At 40.8% G+C, this 23,791-nt stretch overlaps 10 non-coding genes across 10 annotated transcripts; all 10 read right to left on the bottom strand.

The window, feature by feature from the left end:
- Positions 1–9,693: 9,693 nt before the first annotated feature.
- Positions 9,694–9,775, bottom strand: TRNAL-AAG (transfer RNA leucine (anticodon AAG)). The gene has a single exon. It is a non-coding gene; the product is annotated as a tRNA-Leu (tRNA).
- A 402-nt stretch (positions 9,776–10,177) lies between these two features.
- On the bottom strand, positions 10,178–10,259 carry TRNAL-AAG (transfer RNA leucine (anticodon AAG)). The gene has a single exon. It is a non-coding gene; the product is annotated as a tRNA-Leu (tRNA).
- A 1,049-nt stretch (positions 10,260–11,308) lies between these two features.
- On the bottom strand, positions 11,309–11,390 carry TRNAL-UAG (transfer RNA leucine (anticodon UAG)). Its single transcript has one exon. It is a non-coding gene; the product is annotated as a tRNA-Leu (tRNA).
- A 2,612-nt stretch (positions 11,391–14,002) lies between these two features.
- On the bottom strand, positions 14,003–14,084 carry TRNAL-AAG (transfer RNA leucine (anticodon AAG)). Its single transcript has one exon. It is a non-coding gene; the product is annotated as a tRNA-Leu (tRNA).
- A 1,046-nt stretch (positions 14,085–15,130) lies between these two features.
- TRNAL-AAG (transfer RNA leucine (anticodon AAG)) lies at positions 15,131–15,212 on the bottom strand. The gene has a single exon. It is a non-coding gene; the product is annotated as a tRNA-Leu (tRNA).
- A 402-nt stretch (positions 15,213–15,614) lies between these two features.
- Positions 15,615–15,696, bottom strand: TRNAL-AAG (transfer RNA leucine (anticodon AAG)). The gene has a single exon. It is a non-coding gene; the product is annotated as a tRNA-Leu (tRNA).
- A 1,046-nt stretch (positions 15,697–16,742) lies between these two features.
- On the bottom strand, positions 16,743–16,824 carry TRNAL-AAG (transfer RNA leucine (anticodon AAG)). The gene has a single exon. It is a non-coding gene; the product is annotated as a tRNA-Leu (tRNA).
- Positions 16,825–17,226: 402 nt separating this feature from the next.
- TRNAL-AAG (transfer RNA leucine (anticodon AAG)) lies at positions 17,227–17,308 on the bottom strand. The gene has a single exon. It is a non-coding gene; the product is annotated as a tRNA-Leu (tRNA).
- Positions 17,309–18,184: 876 nt separating this feature from the next.
- On the bottom strand, positions 18,185–18,266 carry TRNAL-UAG (transfer RNA leucine (anticodon UAG)). Its single transcript has one exon. It is a non-coding gene; the product is annotated as a tRNA-Leu (tRNA).
- A 5,316-nt stretch (positions 18,267–23,582) lies between these two features.
- On the bottom strand, positions 23,583–23,664 carry TRNAL-AAG (transfer RNA leucine (anticodon AAG)). Its single transcript has one exon. It is a non-coding gene; the product is annotated as a tRNA-Leu (tRNA).
- Positions 23,665–23,791: the final 127 nt, after the last annotated feature.

Genomic DNA, 23,791 nt, shown 5'->3' on the forward strand with positions numbered 1-23,791 from the left:
ATGCATTAAATTATCTATTGAACCAACTATCTGCCAAAAAATCTCATGGTGTATTCCCATCATGAGACCATGGAGGAAGCCTTCAAATAATTTTTGCATCTCAAGGAAACCGACCTTACTGGGGCAAGTGGGGAAAATGCCAGGGAACCCCTGAAAAGTCCTGAAGGAAGCTTGGGCTTCCAGGGAACCCTGGTTGAGAAAACCTGCTTTGGCCTAGCGTACAATAAAAGACATCCTCTTGAACCCCTAACTGCTGTTAAAAGTAAATAAACTTACTCATGAGACATTCTTCGTTCAGTTGCCAAAACCTTAGAAATCTTTATTACTTGTACAAGGACTTTCTAACAGCCAGCATATAGAGTCTATCTCTAACACAGGCCCAGCATAGCAGTAGAAAGTAAGTTTTTTCCTGCATGCATTGGCCTTTTAAAGCCTAATTAATATGATAAAATATTCCTCCTTTTGGGCAGTTCTTTCTGGTAAAAGTCCAACCAGCATGTTCAGTTCGCCTTTGCAGGTGGGGTCACTTGACTCCTCTTTGTCCTGAAAATCAGCCTTTCAAGGAAGTCCCCTGTAACAATATTCTTGCTTTCGTTTTCCTTCAAAGACAAACCCACTTTCGTTTCTCTGAAATGATCTCATAGCCAAGTGGATATTTTTCCAGGATGAAATATCCAGTTTAAACTGCTTCTGCTCAAGGAATTCTTCGTGCTTGGTACAAAATGACACTGGGGGGAGGTTTGGAGGTTGTTCTGGAATTTCACTGTGAAAGACATAGGAGACTGCACAGTATATGGTTCAAAAACATATATAACATATATTCAATGGTATCGTGATAACTCCTTGGTTAACAATAATCCTATTACTTAAAGTGTCACTCTAACACAATAATCTAATCTTGTGCATGTGGACTATATAGTCACATAGGTTACACAGGATATACATGATATACAGGGTATACATAAAGATTAACAGATTTAATTATAAAATTCTTTCCACATTTCCCTCCTGTTTATAATTAATACTGTGGGTTGTGGCTTGATTATATATGTGTTATAAAAAGAATATTTACATTCACATTTCTATGCTTATGCTTACTTAAGCCTCAGGTATCTGCAAATGTGTCTCCACTACAGGGGTCAGAGGTTCAAGCAAACACAGCCTTCTACTCCCCTTTGCTGCAAATGGGTATGCACTACAGCAAGTCAAGGCATAGAAGTGAAATGCTCAAAAACAAAAATCAGGCTCTGGCCGTGAGCTGGAATTATTGCCTCACACGTTGGCCTGGCCATCTCCCTCCAGCATACCATCATAATCTCCTCCCAAATCACCGTATGCTTCTTCATCATGCTGTGCTAAGGCTGCATACATAGTAATACATATGCTTATCTATCAACCTTGCAAAAAATGTTCTCAGCATTGGAAAAATACAGCAGGCTAGCAGGAACAGAACCATAAGAACAGTTAGGAATGCGATACCAAAACTCTGAAAAAAATGAAGTCCAGCTTCCAAACCAGTTCTGTAACCAGTCTGTTATTGGGTTTGAAACACCTGAGTTTCGTTTCGTTTCAGCTCTTCGGATAGGTCTTTTAACTGCTGAAGAGCCACTGTCACTTTTCCATCAGGGGATGTATTATCTGGAATGTAGGTACAACATTGTTCCCCAAAAAATTCACATACACCCCCTTTCTCTGCCAACAGCATATCTAATGCAATTCTATTCTGCAATGCTGTTAATGATGTTGCTTTCAGTTGCTCTGCCAAACCTTCAATAGCATCTCTAGTATAATTAACAAATCTTTGCTGATTGTAATAAATATAATTAATCCAATCTACATTTTTGTTAACTGTTGGCCATAGGAAAATGGACTCAAACCCTGCAGCAATTTGGTTCCTAGCCTTGAACTCGTCTGGCACCCCTCTGGGGACCCCTATTGCATCAATATATACATATGGGTCCAGACTCCCTTTTGGTGCCTCCCTTTTACTCCGGTGTACCTTTTTATCCACCAAAATTTTAAAGGATTCATAGGGCAATATAGTGACATGTTCTATCATCCAGACAGGGGCACACAACCCTTTCCATTCTGGTGGCAATGATGATTCTGCTTTGTTGGGTTCACAAGTCCACCATGTATCTTCTAACTGCCATTTTGTTCCTAGGCTCAACCCTTTATCGTTGGTTATTTCCACTATTTCTCCACAATACTTGATCATCGGATGGTTACTGGGAGCAGATCTATTATAGCACGTAAGATTGCTGGCTGTAGCAAATGCACGCTGTGGCGTGCCTGGTACCTTCATACGGACTCTCTCTGTGGTACAGTTCCGTGGTTGATTCACACTTATCATACTTTGTATCATACATTCTAATTCAGACCCACTCGCCACTACTGATACCAGAGCAATCTGCGGTCTAGCCGCTGCACACACAATACAGTCAGACACATTCACTCGGTACATTCACTCGGTTTGCAGTAAAAATTGCCAAAGTAATCCAAAAAATTAAAAATTCCACCGGTCACTAAAACTTTATCACTAGTCACGTTCATCTTGTTAATACTGTCCGGTGGGGATGGGTCAGTAATCTCTTTGTCTATCCTGTCATTGCTGTTCAATGGAGGTCGTATTGTCATTGTCATTCCAGGACTCTTCTTCTTCTTTAAAAATGCTATGGCTCTAACCCAACTTCCCCTATGTAGCCTTTTTAGGTATCTGTTCCCCCTTTTTTATCTCCTTTTCACCATGGTTCAAGATAAAGAACTACACCTGTGCCTTAGGAAGAATCCTCTAATATCTTCCCACAGCCTTTGAGATCGTGGTCGCACTGAGGCTCAGGCAAATGTTCCCGTCGCCTCAGGATCTCAAATTTCCGCCCCTCTTTACCCCGTGGTGCTAACTATCAAGAACAGATTGGATCTGGCTACTGTTTTTAAAAGGAAATGACCGCTAAGCGTTCTTCTTGAGCAAAATTCAAACAACATTTCTTTTTTTGTTTCAAAAAACACCAAAGCCTCATGTGAGTGTTCGTAGCAAGCTGTGGTTCTGGATCTTTTAATTAATCTGGATTCGGAGGGCCCATATGCGCCCTCTTGCAATGGCTTAAATATTCCCATGTGGTTTTATTCTAATTTAGCCACTATTATCCCTCCTGTTGACACATGTAAAACTCATGTGTCATCACCACAAATAAATCGGACAAAATCAGTCAAAGGAAGGTTAGTAGGTCAGCAGTGTCCAGAGCGACCTGTAGGTAAAGTCTTAGGCTGCAAGTCAGCAGAAGGAGTTGTAGTTGTATATGTCAGGACTGCCAAGTCGTTGCCACGGGAGATGAGGGGACTGGGATGTTGCACACATGTGAATGGCCAGTGTTGTGGGAGCCCGGAGAACATCCATGGTCTGTGGGACGGGTGGGCTCCTCAGTTGCTGACACCTAACCCTGCGGACGCCACTAAGCCGCAGACGTATGCATGATGGGAAAGCATACAGGCTGGTAGTGAAAACAGTGGGGGACGGGATCCCATATAACAGGGTGGCGTAGGGTAAGTGATAAACACACAGCTTGAGCAAAGACGCAGATAGAAGCTTATCTATTCTAAGATGTTCTTTAGCTCACTACTGTAAGACCTGTTGGTGTATTCCCTCCTGTGCACATAAAACTGATCCACAGGGATTTGTCAATTGCCCTGGGACAAGTCACTGCGCACATGCGGACGGGAAAAAAACATCCTTTGGTCAGTAAACAACAAAGAAAACAAAAGTACAGGGCCAGGGTGGTGCAGCAGTTTTGGACAATAAAGACGTAGACGCCCAAGCAAACAGGCTGTGCAGCATAAACGGGGGTAGGGGGGGGATGGATGGGATGGAGCTGGTGGGGGGTGGGGCTGGTGGGGGTGGGGTTGGGCTCTTGGCAGAGAACTACAATCATGCATCCCTTTCTGCAGTCGCCATCAGACAAGGCTTTGTGGTCAAAATATTTCTATGAAAATCATTTTACTGAACTCCTAACATATCCATGAATTTTAAAAAAAAATTTTTAATCAGGTGTCAATCAAAACGGCCAATCAATCGATGACAATGACCCACATACTACAGCAATGCAGCAATCAATTGTTCCCAGAAGCAAAAAACAAAAATCATCATATTTTATTCTTATAATTGAAAGTAATATCTGCGGGGTTTCTCTTTTTCTTTTATTTTTTATTTATCCCGCATTCTGGGTTTCACAAAATATACATATCTTTTAGACAAACCTCTTACTTTACTCCATACATTCTCTCAAATCACTCTGTTCCGCTCCAACACTAGAGTTGGGCCGAACCTCCGATTTTAGGTTCGCGAACCGGGTTCGCGAACTTTCGCGGAAGGTTCGGTTCGCGTTAAAGTTCGCGAACCGCAATAGACTTCAATGGGGATGCGAACTTTGAAAAAAAAAAAAAATTATGCTGGCCACAAAAGTGATGGAAAAGATGTTTCAAGGGGTCTAACACCTGGAGGGGGGCATGGCGGAGTGGGATACACGCCAAAAGTCACCGGGAAAAATCTGGATTTGACGCAAAGCAGCGTTTTAAGGGCAGAAATCACATTGAATGCTAAATGACAGGCCTAAAGTGCTTTAAAACATCTTGCATGTGTATACATCAATCAGGGAGTGTAATTAAGGTACTGCTTCACACTGACACACCAAACTCCACTGAACAGAACAGGTATGCAGTGGCGGGTTCACTGAACAGAACAGGTATGCAGTGGCGGGTCCACTGAACAGGTATACAGTGGCGGGTCCACTGAACAGAACAGGTATGCAGTGGCGGGTTCACTAAACAGGTATACAGTGGCGGGTCCACTGAACAGAACAGGTATGCAGTGGTGGGTTCACAGAACAGGTATGCAGTGGCAGGATCAATGAACAGGTATGCAGTGGCAGGATCACTGAACAGGTATGCAGTGGCAGGATCAATGAACAGGTATGCAGTGGCAGGATCAATGAACAGGTATGCAGTGGCAGGATCAATGAACAGGTATGCAGTGGCAGGATCAATGAACAGGTATGCAGTGGCAGGATCAATGAACAGGTATGCAGTGGCAGGATCAATGAACAGGTATGCAGTGGCAGGATCACTGAACAGGTATGCAGTGGCAGGATCAATGAACAGGTATGCAGTGGCAGGATCAATGAACAGGTATGCAGTGGCAGGATCAATGAACAGGTATGCAGTGGCAGGATCAATGAACAGGTATGCAGTGGCAGGATCAATGAACAGGTATGCAGTGGCAGGATCAATGAACAGGTATGCAGTGGCAGGATCACTGAACAGGTATGCAGTGGCAGGATCAATGAACAGGTATGCAGTGGCAGGATCAATGAACAGGTATGCAGTGGCAGGATCAATGAACAGGTATGCAGTGGCAGGATCAATGAACAGGTATGCAGCCAGGGACAAGCTAAGGCTAACTAATCTTTCCCTATGAGAGACTGCAGTAGCTCGCCCTACTCTAACTAATGCAGGCACACGAGTGGCCACGGCCGCCGCTGCCTGCCTATATAAGGGGGGGTGGGGCTCCAGGGGCTAGTGTAGCCTAATTGGCTACACTGGGCCTGCTGACTGTGATGTAGAGGGTCAAAGTTGACCCTCAGTGCATTATGGGGCGAACCGCAATGGGGCGAACTTTTCCGCAATAAAGTTCGCGTGCGGTACCCGCACGCGAACCACCTAGGTTCGCGCGAACCAGGTTCGCCGGCGAACCGTTCGGCCCAACTCTATCCAACACACATACACACATCTAGGCTGCTAGCTGGGATTCATACCTTCACACAGATCCCAGGCAGAAACTCCACTCAAATTTCACAGAATTCAACAGTACAAACACATCCCAAATAGCATTCACAAACAGACAACTGCAATAGTTAAAATCACTTTTAAACTTTCAATCTTCAGACGAACATCGGACAAACAGAGTATAAAACTTGTACAGACATTTGTATACTGTACAAACTACACAAACAACAAACAACAAACAGACAGACAGCAGCTCATAACTTGTGGATTTTCCCCTGTAGCCCCCCTCCTCCTCCCCCTCTGCTGGATACTTCCAGGGGAGCTCTGGTGATTTAGATTTCAGAGCTCAGAATTCCCAGCTTCACATTTTACACACCACAACGTAACATTCTATTTTCATCAATAAATTCACTTACTCAGTTGCCTTCAACTAGGGCAGAATTAATACCCTTAACCATACTTTGTCGCTGTTGACCTCGGGCCCTCTGGGGGCAATGCCGGGCCAGGTGATCTTTCGACCCACATTCAAAACATTCTCCGCGTTCTCTGCGACCTTCAAAATCCTTAGATCTGCGCTTTCGTGGGCGTGTGAAATACCCATTATCATTCACATAACAACCATTCTCATCACTGCAATCATAAACATTTGTGGCAACTTTCTTCCCCTTCTTTACCTTTTCTTTGATAACACGTTCAGCATGCCGGGCATATTCTAGAAAATCATTCAGTCTGCAAGTTCTATGGTTAACCATATGCTTTGTCACAAACTTGGCCACATCCTCTTTCAAAGCTCTGTGTACAGCAATTTTAAGTTGTTGTTCGTATGGGGAATCTACTGTTCGGTCAGCAGGGGGAGCTATGCCACTATGTCTGTTGAAAATCTCCACTACCCTGGCTACTAACTCATCCACTCCCTCCCCATCTCTTTGGGTGATGATGGAAATCTGGCCCCAATCAGGTGACGTCTTATACTTCTCCCTAGCCCTGTCGAGTACAGCATCATATCTTTGAATCAGATCAGCGCTGTCCCAGACCAGAGGTTTAGGGGGAACAGGTGGATCTCCTGTTGGATCTCCTGCATCAAAGGGGTTCCAGGTACCAGCTACCATGTGCCAGTCTGTTTGGAACTTCCCTCTAAGGACCCTCTCACATTCCAACCCGTCTAGGCCGTAGCTGATACGGAGGTTTTTCATATCCCTTATGCATGTATCTATGTCTTCACGATGTGAGGGTATGCCCTGTAGAGCTTCCTTCACATCGTTATCTGTCCATGGCCTATAAACTCTCACAGCCTCACCTCCCGCAGGGTTTGGCATCTGAATCATGGGCATAGTAGTTGCCTCATAGGCAGGGGCTGTAGCCCGCAGGTGCACATATGGTGGGGGTAGTGGTGGATATACTTGTGAAACGTGCACCCCTGCCTCCCCCTCTATCTTCTTTTTGCTGGCTCTCGTCAGCACTCCCTCTCTATCTGTTCCTACCTCCAAACCTCCCGTGGCCCCCCCTTCCTCCTTTTGCTTAGTTCCACCTCCCTGTGGGGCCCCATCTGCGTCATGTGGGAGGGCCTCAGCCTGGTCTAGGACTGGTATGGCTTGGCCCTGGGCTGGGGGAGGGATCTGGGGGTATTGGCGTGGAGTGCATGTTACCACTTCCAGGTCTTTGTTCTTTTTTCCTAACCAATATGTATTCACCTGTTTCTGCCTCTTATGCGCCTCTTCTAGCCATATTTTAGCTTCTGCTAAGCCAAACCGACCTTCTAGCTTCCTGTCACTTTGTGCTTCATATTTAATTTGAGAAACGAGTTTCTTGCACCCGTCAGGGTGAAGGTGTCCCGAAAAACCAAATTTACTCCTCCACAGGCTACAATATTTTACCCAGCTTTTGTTCCTCCTGCGCATGACATATTCATCATCAGTTGCTTTAATTTTGCCTGTACCTTGCCCCATTCTCAACCTCCCTCGTTCATACACTTGTTTTGAGAATTACAATGTCAGCGGTCTCGTCCCTGAGATGGATTTGTAGAGTTACGTTTCTACCTGGCAGAACTACGTATCTGCCCGTCGGGAGCTGCAGCGGAGACCGGATTCACTCAGTGTGATGAACCTCTGCATGAGGGTACCCCTGACTAAAATACAGAAACAACCTGTGATCTAGATCCACTCCGATATTACTGCCTGTTACGCGGCTGTGTTCTATTGCAAAAACTTACAATTCCGCTGAGGCACACAGTAGCTCAGGAAACTGACCACAGATTGTGTCATGCAAAACAATATAACAACACATCAAAACTTATACTCTAATTTTGCGCAGCCCTGTGTATGAGAAGTTACAGAAATAAAAGGTAGTACTTACAATTAAGAAGCTTTCAGGACACCCGAGAACTTTGTTTTAGAATCCTAAGCAGGCGATTTCACCGACCTTGGCTGAAGAAGTCTCACGGTTCGAAATAAACCGTACGTCACAAAGACGTGAGCTCCAGTTGCGTTTGGCCACCTGCTTTTTGAAGGAAACGTAGTCCCGGTGGGCTTTCACCAGCTTTTTTTATCAGATTCGCCAGTCGCAAACGCGCTCCTAGGACTCACCTCTCTGTGACTATAGGTTTTCCGGTTCGATGAACCAGATGTTAAAAGTAAATAAACTTACTCATGAGACATTCTTCGTTCAGTTGCCAAAACCTTAGAAATCTTTATTACTTGTACAAGGACTTTCTAACAGCCAGCATATAGAGTCTATCTCTAACACAGGCCCAGCATAGCAGTAGAAAGTAAGTTTTTTCCTGCATGCATTGGCCTTTTAAAGCCTAATTAATATGATAAAATATTCCTCCTTTTGGGCAGTTCTTTCTGGTAAAAGTCCAACCAGCATGTTCAGTTCGCCTTTGCAGGTGGGGTCACTTGACTCCTCTTTGTCCTGAAAATCAGCCTTTCAAGGAAGTCCCCTGTAACAATATTCTTGCTTTCGTTTTCCTTCAAAGACAAACCCACTTTCGTTTCTCTGAAATGATCTCATAGCCAAGTGGATATTTTTCCAGGATGAAATATCCAGTTTAAACTGCTTCTGCTCAAGGAATTCTTCGTGCTTGGTACAAAATGACACTGGGGGGAGGTTTGGAGGTTGTTCTGGAATTTCACTGTGAAAGACATAGGAGACTGCACAGTATATGGTTCAAAAACATATATAACATATATTCAATGGTATCGTGATAACTCCTTGGTTAACAATAATCCTATTACTTAAAGTGTCACTCTAACACAATAATCTAATCTTGTGCATGTGGACTATATAGTCACATAGGTTACACAGGATATACATGATATACAGGGTATACATAAAGATTAACAGATTTAATTATAAAATTCTTTCCACACTGCCCACGTAGTTAATGTATCAGCTTTTATGCAAAAGTAATGTCACCTGTCTAAAAAAATCACAATTGTCCACTTACGTACAATGTACAATGTAGCCCGTAGCACTGGAAAAGATGCTATTGCACGTATACCTAAAATGCCATTCATCTACAATTGAGAGGAAACATTTGCCTACTATTGGGTAATAGGGGCAGATCTCACCTCAGTCATCTAAATGAGATCTTTGCCCTGTTTACTTTGTAGAAAGTCCTATCTGTTGCCACTGTTGCTGTCAAAAGGTCCTCCACAGCCAGGAGTTATGAGCTGTGGCACATTGTCAGAATCCAGTGGAAAAGTGCATGTAAAGGTCTTAAGCCATTGTAAGCACTTTTTTTTCTAAACTGTATTCCTTTGTAGCGGTGAAAGAAAGTGTGGTGCTTGGAAAGCCTCATTCATGTTGTTGTGCAAGCTGATGGAGGAAAAGAGAAGTATTTGAGCTTTCTTGTTGTTGATGAAGGGACGTAGTAGATCCACAAGAGGCCTGCGAGGCAAGATAGAAGTTGTAGACTGGCAGTGGTGGGATTTGAACCCACGCCTCCGAGGAGACTGGAGCCTTAATCCAGCGCCTTAGACCGCTCGACCACACTACCTTGCCGATATCAATCTTTTGTGTGCTTTTAAAATGAGGTGTGTATGAGTGGAATGTTGAGTGGTTCATTATTGTGCCATCAACAAGTAATCAACTGGGGACATGCTGCATGTATGCACCTATTCTCAATACCGCAGAAAGAGAAAACACTTGACAGTACTGGCTTTGGTTCTATGCCTCTGATGACAGCACCTAGGAAAGTGCAGGTAAAGCACTCTATGCCACAGCAGAATCAATGGATTAGTCTTCTCAAATGTAACCTTTTCTGACCAAGATAAGCTCCTCAAGTGGCCCTGATGTATAAGCTTGGACAAGTATTTGAGCAAGTGTTAAAGCCAGAGGAGCTGAGGCCTTATCTTTCCTACATAGTATATCCTTGTCAAGCAAGCGAGAAGTTAAAGGCTGGCAGTGGTGGGATTTGAACCCACGCCTCCGAGGAGACTGGAGCCTTAATCCAGCGCCTTAGACCGCTCGACCACACTACCCTGCGGATGTCTACTCTTGCGTGCTTTAAGACACGTTTTTCAAGAGTCAAAGGTTAAGCGGTTAATTACTGTGCCATCAACAGGTTTATCATCTGGGGATATGCTGCATGTTGGCAGCCATTCTCAGTTCCATAAGGAAGAACGCATAACAGTACTGACTTTTGTTCCATTGCTCTGATACCACTGAGTGCAGCACCTACTGTCCGATCGCTTTTCCGATCGCTTTTCCAATCGAAAATCAGATCGGATATGCATTAAATTATCTATCGAACCAACTATCTGCCAAAAAATCTCATGGTGTATTCCCATCATGAGACCCTGGAGGAAGCCTTCAAATAATTTTTGCATCTCAAGGAAACCGACCTTACTGGGGCAAGTGGGGAAAATGCCAGGGAACCCCTGAAAAGTCCTGAAGGAAGCTTGGGCTTCCAGGGAACCCTGGTTGAGAAAACCTGCTTTGGCCTAGCGTACAATAAAAGACATCCTCTCGAACCCCTAACTGCCCACGTAGTTAATGTATCAGCTTTTATGCAAAAGTAATGTCACCTGTCTAAAAAAAAATCACAATTGTCCACTTACGTACAATGTACAATGTAGCCCGTAGCACTGGAATAGATGCTATTGCACGTATACCTAAAATCCCATTCACCTACAATTGAGAGGAAACATTTGCCTACTATTGGGTAATAGGGGCAGATCTCACCTCAGTCATCTAAATGAGATCTTTGCCCTGTTTACTTTGTAGAGAGTCCTATCTGTTGCCACTGTTGCTGTCAAAAGGTCCTCCACAGCCAGGAGTTATGAGCTGTGGCACATTGTCAGAATCCAGTGGAAAAGTGCATGTAAAGGTCTTAAGCCATTGTAAGCACTTTTTTTTCTAAACTGTATTCCTTTGTAGCGGTGAAAGAAAGTGTGGTGCTGGGAAAGCCTCATTCATGTTGTTGTGCAAGCTGATGGAGGAAAAGAGAAGTATTTGAGCTTTTTTGTTGTTGATGAAGGGACGTAGGAGATCCACAACAGACCTGCGAGGCAAGATAGAAGTTGTAGACTGGCAGTGGTGGGATTTGAACCCACGCCTCCAAAGAGACTGGAGCCTAAATCCAGCGCCTTAGACCGCTCGGCCACACTACCTTCTTGATATCAATTTTTTGTGTGCTTTTAAAATGAGGTGTGTATGAGTGGAATGTTGAGTGGTTGATTATTGTGCCATCAACAAGTAATCAACTGGGGACATGCTGCATGTATGCACCTATTCTCATTACCGCGGAAAGAGAAAACACTTGACAGTACTGGCTTTCCACTTTTTCACCATTTTTCACTTTGTTCACCTTCTTCACTTTTTTCACCATTTTTTTACTTTTTCACCATTTTTCACGTTTTTCACCATTTTCCCACTTTTTCACTTTTTTTCACTTTTTTCACCTTTTTTCAATTTTTCACCATTTTTCACGTTTTTCACCTTTTTTCACTTTTTAAACCATTTTCACTTTTTCACCATTTTTCACGTTTTTCACCTTTTTTCACTTTTTTCACCATTTTTCACTTTTTCACCATTTTTCACGTTTTTCACCTTTTTTCACTTTTTTCACCATTTTTCACTTTTTCACCAATTTTCACGTTTTTCACCTTTTTTCACTTTTTTCACCTTTTTCACTTTTTTCAGCGTTTTTCACTTTTTTCACCATTTTTCACGTTTTCACCATTTTTCACCATTTTTCACTTTTTCACCATTTTTCACTTTTTCACTTTTTTCACCTTTTTTCACCATTTTTCACTTTTTCACCATTTTTCTCGTTTTTCACCTTTTTTCATTTTTTTCACAATTTTTTTTACTTTTTCACCATTTTTCACGTTTTTCACCTTTTTTCACTTTTTTCACCATTTTTCACTTTTTGACCATTTTTCACGGTTTTCACCTTTTTTTCACTTCTTTAACCATTTTTCACTTTTTCACCAGTTTTCACGGTTTTCACCATTTTTTACTTTTTTAACCATTTTTCACTTTTTCACCATTTTTCACGTTTTTCACCTTTTTTCACTTTTTTCACCATTTTTCACTTTTTTCACCATTTTTCACTTTTTCACCTTTTCACGTTTTTCACCATTTTTCACTTTTTTCACCGTTTTTCACTTTTTTCACCGTTTTTCACTTTTTTCACGTTTTTCACCTTTTTTCACCTTTTCCACCTTTTTTCACCTTTTTTCACTTTTTCACTTTTTTCACCATTTTTCACTTTTTCACCATTTTTCATTTTTTTCACCATTTTAACACGGTTAATTACTGTGCCATCAACATGTTTATCATCTGGGGATATGCTGCATGTTGGCAGCCATTCTCAGTTCCATAAGGAAGAACGCAAAACAGTACTGACTTTTGTTCCATTGCTCTGATACCACTGAGTGCAGCACCTACTGTCCGATCGCTTTTCCGATCGATTTTCTGATCGAAAATCAGATCGGATATGCATTAAATTATCTATCGAACCAACTATCTGCCAAAAAATCTCATGGTGTATTCCCATCATGAGACCCTGGAGGAAGCCTTCAAATAATTTTTGCATCTCAAGGAAACCGACCTTACTGGGGCAAGTGGGGAAAATGCCAGGGAACCCCTGAAAAGTCCTGAAGGAAGCTTGGGCTTCCAGGGAACCCTGGTTGAGAAAACCTGCTTTGGCCTAGCGTACAATAAAAGACATCCTCTCGAACCCCTAACTGCCCACGTAGTTAATGTATCAGCTTTTATGCAAAAGTAATGTCACCTGTCTAAAAAATCACAATTGTCCACTTACGTACAATGTACAATGTAGCCCGTAGCACTGGAATAGATGCTGTTGCACGTATACCTAAAATCCAATTCACCTACAATTGAGAGGAAACAGTTGCCTACTATTGGGTAATAGGGGCAGCTCTCACCTCAGTCATCTAAATGAGATCTTTGCCCTGTTTACTTTGTAGAAAGTCCTATCTGTTGCCACTGTTGCTGTCAAAAGGTCCTCCACAGCCAGGAGTTATGAGCTGTGGCACATTGTCAGAATCCAGTGGAAAAGTGCATGTAAAGGTCTTAAGCCATTGTAAGCACTTTTTTTTCTAAACTGTATTCCTTTGTAGCGGTGAAAGAAAGTGTGGTGCTGGGAAAGCCTCATTCATGTTGTTGTGCAAGCTGATGGAGGAAAAGAGAAGTATTTGAGCTTTTTTGTTGTTGATGAAGGGACGTAGTAGATCCACAAGAGGCCTGCGAGGCAAGATAGAAGTTGTAGACTGGCAGAGGTGGGATTTAAACCCATGCCTCCGAGGAGTCTGGAGCCTTTATCCAGCGCCTTAGACCGCTCGGCCACACTACCTTGCCGATATCGATCTTTTGTGTGCTTTTAAAATGAGGTGTGTATGAGTGGAATGTTAAGTGGTTCATTATTGTGCCATCAACAAGTAATCAACTGGGGACATGCTGCATGTATGCACCTATTCTCAAAACCGCAGAAAGAGAAAACACTTGACAGTACTGGCTTTGGTTCTATGCCTCTGATGACAGCACCTAGGAAAGTGCAGGTAAAGCACTCTATGCCACAGCAGAATCAATGGATTAGTCTTCTCAAATGTAACCTTTTCTGACCAAGATAAGCTCCTCAAGTGGCCCTGATGTATAAGCTTGGACAAGTATTTGAGCAAGTGTTAAAGCCAGAGGAGCTGAGGCCTTATCTTTCCTACATAGTATATCCTTGTCAAGCAAGCGAGAAGTTAAAGGCTGGCAGTGGTGGGATTTGAACCCACGCCTCCAAGGAGACTGGAGCCTTAATCCAGCGCCTTAGACCACTCGGCCACACTACCCTGCGGATGTCTACTCTTGCGTGCTTTAAGACACGTTTTTCAAGAGTCAAAGGTTAAGCGGTTAATTACTGTGCCATCAACAGGTTATCATCTGGGGATATGCTGCATGCTGGCAGCCATTCTCAGTTCCATAAGGAAGAACGCATAACAATACTGACTTGTGTTCCATTGCTCTGATACCACTGAGTGCAGCACCTACTGTCCGATCGCTTTTCCGATCAATTTTCCAATCGAAAATCAGATCGGATATGCATTAAATTATCTATTGAACCAACTATCTGCCAAAAAATCTCATGGTGTATTCCCATCATGAGACCCTGGAGGAAGCCTTCAAATAATTTTTGCATCTCAAGGAAACCGACCTTACTGGGGCAAGTGGGGAAAATGCCAGGGAACCCCTGAAAAGTCCTGAAGGAAGCTTGGGCTTCCAGGGAACCCTGGTTGAGAAAACCTGCTTTGGCCTAGCGTACAATAAAAGACATCCTCTCGAACCCCTAACTGCCCACGTAGTTAATGTATCAGCTTTTATGCAAAAGTAATGTCACCTGTCTAAAAAAAGCACAATTGTCCACTTACGTACAATGTACAATGTAGCCCGTAGCACTGGAATAGATGCTATTGCACGTATACCTAAAATCCCATTCACCTACAATTGAGAGGAAACATTTGCCTACTATTGGGTAATAGGGGCAGATCTCACCTCAGTCATCTAAATGAGATCTTTGCCCTGTTTACTTTGTAGAGAGTCCTATCTGTTGCCACTGTTGCTGTCAAAAGGTCCTCCACAGCCAGGAGTTATGAGCTGTGGCACATTGTCAGAATCCAGTGGAAAAGTGCATGTAAAGGTCTTAAGCCATTGTAAGCACTTTTTTTTCTAAACTGTATTCCTTTGTAGCGGTGAAAGAAAGTGTGGTGCTGGGAAAGCCTCATTCATGTTGTTGTGCAAGCTGATGGAGGAAAAGAGAAGTATTTGAGCTTTCTTGTTGTTGATGAAGGGACGTAGTAGATCCACAAGAGGCCTGCGAGGCAAGATAGAAGTTGTAGACTGGCAGTGGTGGGATTTGAACCCACGCCTCCGAGGAGACTGGAGCCTTAATCCAGCGCCTTAGACCGCTCGGCCACACTACCTTGCCGATATTGATCTTTTGTGTGCTTTTAAAATGAGGTGTGTATGAGTGGAATGTTAAGTGGTTCATTATTGTGCCATCAACAAGTAATCAACTGGGGACATGCTGCATGTATGCACCTATTCTCAAAACCGCAGAAAGAGAAAACACTTGACAGTACTGGCTTTGGTTCTATGCCTCTGATGACAGCACCTAGGAAAGTGCAGGTAAAGCACTCTATGCCACAGCAGAATCAATGGATTAGTCTTCTCAAATGTAACCTTTTCTGACCAAGATAAGCTCCTCAAGTGGCCCTGATGTATAAGCTTGGACAAGTATTTGAGCAAGTGTTAAAGCCAGAGGAGCTGAGGCCTTATCTTTCCTACATAGTATATCCTTGTCAAGCAAGCGAGAAGTTAAAGGCTGGCAGTGGTGGGATTTGAACCCACGCCTCCAAGGAGACTGGAGCCTTAATCCAGCGCCTTAGACCACTCGGCCACACTACCCTGCGGATGTCTACTCTTGCGTGCTTTAAGACACGTTTTTCAAGAGTCAAAGGTTAAGCGGTTAATTACTGTGCCATCAACAGGTTATCATCTGGGGATATGCTGCATGCTGGCAGCCATTCTCAGTTCCATAAGGAAGAACGCATAACAATACTGACTTGTGTTCCATTGCTCTGATACCACTGAGTGCAGCACCTACTGTCCGATCGCTTTTCCGATCAATTTTCCAATCGAAAATCAGATCGGATATGCATTAAATTATCTATTGAACCAACTATCTGCCAAAAAATCTCATGGTGTATTCCCATCATGAGACCCTGGAGGAAGCCTTCAAATAATTTTTGCATCTCAAGGAAACCGACCTTACTGGGGCAAGTGGGGAAAATGCCAGGGAACCCCTGAAAAGTCCTGAAGGAAGCTTGGGCTTCCAGGGAACCCTGGTTGAGAAAACCTGCTTTGGCCTAGCGTACAATAAAAGACATCCTCTCGAACCCCTAACTGCCCACGTAGTTAATGTATCAGCTTTTATGCAAAAGTAATGTCACCTGTCTAAAAAAAGCACAATTGTCCACTTACGTACAATGTACAATGTAGCCCGTAGCACTGGAATAGATGCTATTGCACGTATACCTAAAATCCCATTCACCTACAATTGAGAGGAAACATTTGCCTACTATTGGGTAATAGGGGCAGATCTCACCTCAGTCATCTAAATGAGATCTTTGCCCTGTTTACTTTGTAGAGAGTCCTATCTGTTGCCACTGTTGCTGTCAAAAGGTCCTCCACAGCCAGGAGTTATGAGCTGTGGCACATTGTCAGAATCCAGTGGAAAAGTGCATGTAAAGGTCTTAAGCCATTGTAAGCACTTTTTTTTCTAAACTGTATTCCTTTGTAGCGGTGAAAGAAAGTGTGGTGCTGGGAAAGCCTCATTCATGTTGTTGTGCAAGCTGATGGAGGAAAAGAGAAGTATTTGAGCTTTCTTGTTGTTGATGAAGGGACGTAGTAGATCCACAAGAGGCCTGCGAGGCAAGATAGAAGTTGTAGACTGGCAGTGGTGGGATTTGAACCCACGCCTCCGAGGAGACTGGAGCCTTAATCCAGCGCCTTAGACCGCTCGGCCACACTACCTTGCCGATATCGATCTTTTGTGTGCTTTTAAAATGAGGTGTGTATGAGTGGAATGTTAAGTGGTTCATTATTGTGCCATCAACAAGTAATCAACTGGGGACATGCTGCATGTATGCACCTATTCTCAAAACCGCAGAAAGAGAAAACACTTGACAGTACTGGCTTTGGTTCTATGCCTCTGATGACAGCACCTAGGAAAGTGCAGGTAAAGCACTCTATGCCACAGCAGAATCAATGGATTAGTCTTCTCAAATGTAACCTTTTCTGACCAAGATAAGCTCCTCAAGTGGCCCTGATGTATAAGCTTGGACAAGTATTTGAGCAAGTGTTAAAGCCAGAGGAGCTGAGGCCTTATCTTTCCTACATAGTATATCCTTGTCAAGCAAGCGAGAAGTTAAAGGCTGGCAGTGGTGGGATTTGAACCCACGCCTCCGAGGAGACTGGAGCCTTAATCCAGCGCCTTAGACCACTCGGCCACACTACCCTGCGGATGTCTACTCTTGCGTGCTTTAAGACACGTTTTTCAAGAGTCAAAGGTTAAGCGGTTAATTACTGTGCCATCAACAGGTTATCATCTGGGGATATGCTGCATGCTGGCAGCCATTCTCAGTTCCATAAGGAAGAACGCATAACAATACTGACTTGTGTTCCATTGCTCTGATACCACTGAGTGCAGCACCTACTGTCCGATCGCTTTTCCGATCAATTTTCCGATCGAAAATCAGATCGGATATGCATTAAATTATCTATTGAACCAACTATCTGCCAAAAAATCTCATGGTGTATTCCCATCATGAGACCCTGGAGGAAGCCTTCAAATAATTTTTGCATCTCAAGGAAACCGACCTTACTGGGGCAAGTGGGGAAAATGCCAGGGAACCCCTGAAAAGTCCTGAAGGAAGCTTGGGCTTCCAGGGAACCCTGGTTGAGAAAACCTGCTTTGGCCTAGCGTACAATAAAAGACATCCTCTCGAACCCCTAACTGCCCACGTAGTTAATGTATCAGCTTTTATGCAAAAGTAATGTCACCTGTCTAAAAAAAGCACAATTGTCCACTTACGTACAATGTACAATGTAGCCCGTAGCACTGGAATAGATGCTATTGCACGTATACCTAAAATCCCATTCACCTACAATTGAGAGGAAACATTTGCCTACTATTGGGTAATAGGGGCAGATCTCACCTCAGTCATCTAAATGAGATCTTTGCCCTGTTTACTTTGTAGAGAGTCCTATCTGTTGCCACTGTTGCTGTCAAAAGGTCCTCCACAGCCACAGAAGTATTTGAGCTTTTTTGTTGTTGATGAAGGGATGTAGGAGATCCACAACAGACCTGCGAGGCAAGATAGAAGTTGTAGACTGGCAGTGGTGGGATTTGAACCCACGCCTCCAAAGAGACTGGAGCCTAAATCCAGCGCCTTAGACCGCTCGGCCACACTACCTTCTTGATATCAATTCTTTGTGTGCTTTTAAAATGAGGTGTGTATGAGTGGAATGTTGAGTGGTTGATATTTGTGCCATCAACAAGTAATCAACTGGGGACATGCTGCATGTATGCACCTATTCTCATTACCGCGGAAAGAGAAAACACTTGACAGTACTGGCTTTCCACTTTTTCACCATTTTTCACTTTGTTCACCTTCTTCACTTTTTTCACCATTTTTTTTACTTTTTCACCATTTTTCACGTTTTTCACCATTTTTCCACTTTTTCACTTTTTTCACTTTATTCACCTTTTTTCAATTTTTCACCATTTTTCACGTTTTTCACCTTTTTTCACTTTTTAAACCATTTTCACTTTTTCACCATTTTTCACGTTTTTTAACCTTTTTTCACTTTTTTCACCATTTTTCACTTTTTCACCATTTTTCACTTTTTTCACCATTTTTCACGGTTTTCACCTTTTTTCACTTTTTTCACCATTTTTCACTTTTTCACCATTTTTCACGTTTTTCACCTTTTTCACTTTTTTCACCATTTTTCACTTTTTTCACCATTTTTCACGGTTTTCACCTTTTTTCACTTTTTTCACCATTTTTCACTTTTTCACCAATTTTCACGTTTTTCACCTTTTTTCACTTTTTTCACCATTTTTCACGGTTTTCACATTTTTTCACTTTTTTCAGCGTTTTTCACTTTTTTCACCATTTTTCACGTTTTCACCATTTTTCACCATTTTTAACTTTTTCACCTTTTCACTTTTTTCACCGTTTTTCACCTTTTTTCACTTTTTTCACCGTTTTTCACCTTTTTTCCACTTTTTCACCATTTTTCAACTTTTTTCACTTTTTAATCCATTTTTCACTTTTTCACCTTTTTTCACTTTTTTCACCATTTTTCACTTTTTCACCATTTTTCACGTTTTTCACCTTTTTTCACTTTTTTCACCATTTTTCACTTTTTTCTCCATTTTTCACGGTTTTCACCATTTTTCATTTTTTTCACCGTTTTTCACCTTTTTTCACCTTTTTCACGTTTTTTCACTTTTTCACCATTTTTCATTTTTTTTCACCGTTTTTCACTTTTTTCACCTTTTTCACCTTTTTTCAGCTTTATTCACGTTTTCACTTTTTTCACCTTTTTTCACCATTTTTCACTTTTTCACCATTTTTCACGTTTTTCACCTTTTTTCACCATTTTTCACTTTTTCACCATTTTTCACCTTTTTTCACTTTTTTCACCATTTTTTTAACTTTTTCACCATTTTTCAGTTTTCACCATTTTTCACTTTATTCTCGTTTTTCACCTTTTTTCACCTTTTTAACCTTTTTTCACTTTTTCACCATTTTTCATTTTTTTTCCACCGTTTTTCACTTTTTTCACCTTTTTCACGTTTTTCACCTTTTTTCACTTTTTTCACCATTTTTCACTTTTTTCACCATTTTTCACTTTTTCACCATTTTTCACGTTTTTCACCTTTTTTCACTTTTTTCACCATTTTTCACTTTTTCACCATTTTTCACGTTTTTCACCTTTTTTCACCATTTTAACCGTTTTTCACTTTTTTCACCATTTTTCACTTTTTCACCAATTTTCACGTTTTTCACCTTTTTTCACCATTTTAACAGTTTTTCACTTTTTCACCATTTTTCACGGTTTTCACCATTTTTCACTTTTTTAACCATTTTTCACTTTTTTAACCATTTTTCACTTTTTCACCATTTTTCACGGTTTTTCACTTTTTTCACCATTTTTCACTTTTTCACCATTTTTCACGTTTTTCACCATTTTTCACTTTATTCACGTTTTTCACCTTTTTTCACCTTTTTCACCATTTTCATTTTTTTTCACCGTTTTTAACTTTTTTTCACCGTTTTTCACTTTTTTCACCTTTTTCACCTTTTTCACCTTTTTCACCTTTTTTCACCTTTTTTCACTTTTTCACTTTTTTCACCTTTTTTCACCATTTTTCACTTTTTCACCATTTTTCACGTTTTTCACCTTTTTCCACTTTTTTCACCATTTTTCACTTTTTCACCATTTTTCACGGTTTTCACCTTTTTTCACTTTTTTAACCGTTTTTCACTTTTTCACCATTTTTCACGGTTTTCACTATTTTTCACTTTTTTAACCATTTTTCACTTTTTCACCATTTTTCACGTTTTTCACCTTTTTTCACTTTTTCACCATTTTTCACGGTTTTCACTATTTTTCACTTTTTCACCATTTTTCACGTTTTTCACCTTTTTTCACTTTTTTCACCATTTTTCACTTTTTCACCATTTTTCACGTTTTTCACCTTTTTCACTTTTTTCACCATTTTTCACTTTTTCACCAATTTTCACGTTTTTAACCTTTTTTCACTTTTTTCACCTTTTTCACTTTTTTCAGCGTTTTTCACTTTTTTCACCATTTTTCACGGTTTCACCATTTTTCACCATTTTTAACTTTTTCACCATTTTTCACTTTTTTCACCGTTTTTCACCTTTTTTCACTTATTTCACCGTTTTTCACCTCTTTTCCACTTTTTCACCATTTTTCAACTTTTTTCACTTTTTAATCCATTTTTCACTTTTTCACCTTTTTTCACTTTTTTAACCGTTTTTCACTTTTTCACCATTTTTCACGGTTTTCACTATTTTTCACTTTTTTAACCATTTTTCACTTTTTCACCATTTTTCACTTTATTCACGTTTTTCACTTTTTTCACCTTTTTCACTTTTTTCAACATTTTTCACCGTTTTTCACTTTTTTCACCTTTTTCACCTTTTTTCACCTTTATTCACGTTTTCACTTTTTTCACCTTTTTTCACCATTTTTCACTTTTTCACCATTTTTCACGTTTTTCACCTTTTTTCACTTTTTTCACCATTTTTCACTTTTTCACCATTTTTCACGTTTTTCACCATTTTCCACGGTGTTCACCTTTTTTCACTTTTTTCACCATTTTTCACTTTTTCACAATTTTTCACGTTTTTCACCTTTTTCACTTTTTTCACCATTTTTTACTTTTTCACCAATTTTCACGTTTTTCAACTTTTTTTCACTTTTTTCACCTTTTTCACTTTTTTCAGCGTTTTTCACTTTTTTCACCATTTTTCACGGTTTCACCATTTTTCACCATTTTTAACTTTTTCACCATTTTTCACTTTTTTCACCGTTTTTCACCTTTTTTCACTTTTTTCACCGTTTTTCACCTCTTTTCCACTTTTTCACCATTTTTCAACTTTTTTCACTTTTTAATCCATTTTTCACTTTTTCACCTTTTTTCACTTTTTTCACCATTTTTCAGTTTTTCACCATTTTTCACGTTTTTCACCTTTTTTCATTTTTTTCACCATTTTTCACTTTTTTCTCCATTTGTCACGGTTTTCACCATTTTTCACTTTTATAACCATTTTTCACTTTTTCACCATTTTTAACGTTTTTCACCTTTTTTCACCTTTATTCACTTTTTCACTTTTTTCACCTTTTTTCACCATTTTTCACTTTTTCACCATTTTTCACGTTTTTCACCTTTTTTCACCATTTTTCACTTTTTCACCATTTTTCACGTTTTTCACCTTTTTTCACTTTTTTAACCGTTTTTCACTTTTTCACCATTTTTCACGGTTTTCACCATTTTTCACTTTTATAACCATTTTTCACTTTTTCACCATTTTTAACGTTTTTCACCTTTTTTCACTTTTTTCACTTTTTCACCATTTTTCACGTTTTTCACCTTTTTTCACTTTTTTCACCATTTTCACTTTTTCACCATTTTTCACCTTTTTCACTTTTTTCACCATTTTTTACTTTTTCACCATTTTTCACGTTTTTCACCATTTTTCCACTTTTTCACTTTTTTTCACTTTTTAAACCATTTTTCACTTTTCACCATTTTTCACGTTTTTCACCTTTTTTCACTTTTTTCACCATTTTTCACGTTTTTCACCTTTTTTCACTTTTTTCACCATTTTTCACTTTTTTAACCATTTTTCACTTTTTCACCATTTTTCACGTTTTTCACCTTTTTTCACTTTTTCACCATTTTTCACTTTTTTCACCTTTTTTCACTTTTTTCACCATTTTTCACTTTTTCACCATTTTTCACGGTTTTCACCTTTTTTCACCATTTTAACCGTTTTTCACTTTTTCACCATTTTTCACGGTTTTCACCATTTTTCACTTTTTTAACCATTTTTCACTTTTTTAACCATTTTTCACTTTTTCACCATTTTTCACGTTTTTTCACTTTTTTCACCATTTTTCACTTTTTCACCATTTTTCACTTTTTTCACCATTTTTCACTTTTTTCACCTTTTTTCATTTTTTTCACCATTTTAACACGGTTAATTACTGTGCCATCAACATGTTTATCATCTGGGGATATGCTGCATGTTGGCAGCCATTCTCAGTTCCATAAGGAAGAACGCAAAACAGTACTGACTTTTGTTCCATTGCTCTGATACCACTGAGTGCAGCACCTACTGTCCGATCGCTTTTCCGATCGATTTTCTGATCGAAAATCAGATCGGATATGCATTAAATTATCTATCGAACCAACTATCTGCCAAAAAATCTCATGGTGTATTCCCATCATGAGACCCTGGAGGAAGCCTTCAAATAATTTTTGCATCTCAAGGAAACCGACCTTACTGGGGCAAGTGGGGAAAATGCCAGGGAACCCCTGAAAAGTCCTGAAGGAAGCTTGGGCTTCCAGGGAACCCTGGTTGAGAAAACCTGCTTTGGCCTAGCGTACAATAAAAGACATCCTCTCGAACCCCTAACTGCCCACGTAGTTAATGTATCAGCTTTTATGCAAAAGTAATGTCACCTGTCTAAAAAAAATCACAATTGTCCACTTACGTACAATGTACAATGTAGCCCGTAGCACTGGAATAGATGCTATTGCACGTATACCTAAAATCCAATTCACCTACAATTGAGAGGAAACATTTGCCTACTATTGGGTAATAGGGGCAGCTCTCACCTCAGTCATCTAAATGAGATCTTTGCCCTGTTTACTTTGTAGACAGTCCTATCTGTTGCCACTGTTGCTGTCAAAAGGTCCTCCACAGCCAGGAGTTATGAGCTGTGGCACATTGTCAGAATCCAGTGGAAAAGTGCATGTAAAGGTCTTAAGCCATTGTAAGCACTTTTTTTTCTAAACTGTATTCCTTTGTAGCGGTGAAAGAAAGTGTGGTGCTGGGAAAGCCTCATTCATGTTGTTGTGCAAGCTGATGGAGGAAAAGAGAAGTATTTGAGCTTTTTTGTTGTTGATGAAGGGACGTAGTAGATCCACAAGAGGCCTGCGAGGCAAGATAGAAGTTGTAGACTGGCAGTGGTGGGATTTAAACCCATGCCTCCGAGGAGTCTGGAGCCTTTATCCAGCGCCTTAGACCGCTCGGCCACACTACCTTGCCGATATCGATCTTTTGTGTGCTTTTAAAATGAGGTGTGTATGAGTGGAATGTTAAGTGGTTCATTATTGTGCCATCAACAAGTAATCAACTGGGGACATGCTGCATGTATGCACCTATTCTCA

This window comes from Hyperolius riggenbachi, chromosome 12, assembly GCF_040937935.1.
Source record: "Hyperolius riggenbachi isolate aHypRig1 chromosome 12, aHypRig1.pri, whole genome shotgun sequence".
NCBI lineage: Eukaryota > Metazoa > Chordata > Amphibia > Anura > Hyperoliidae > Hyperolius > Hyperolius riggenbachi.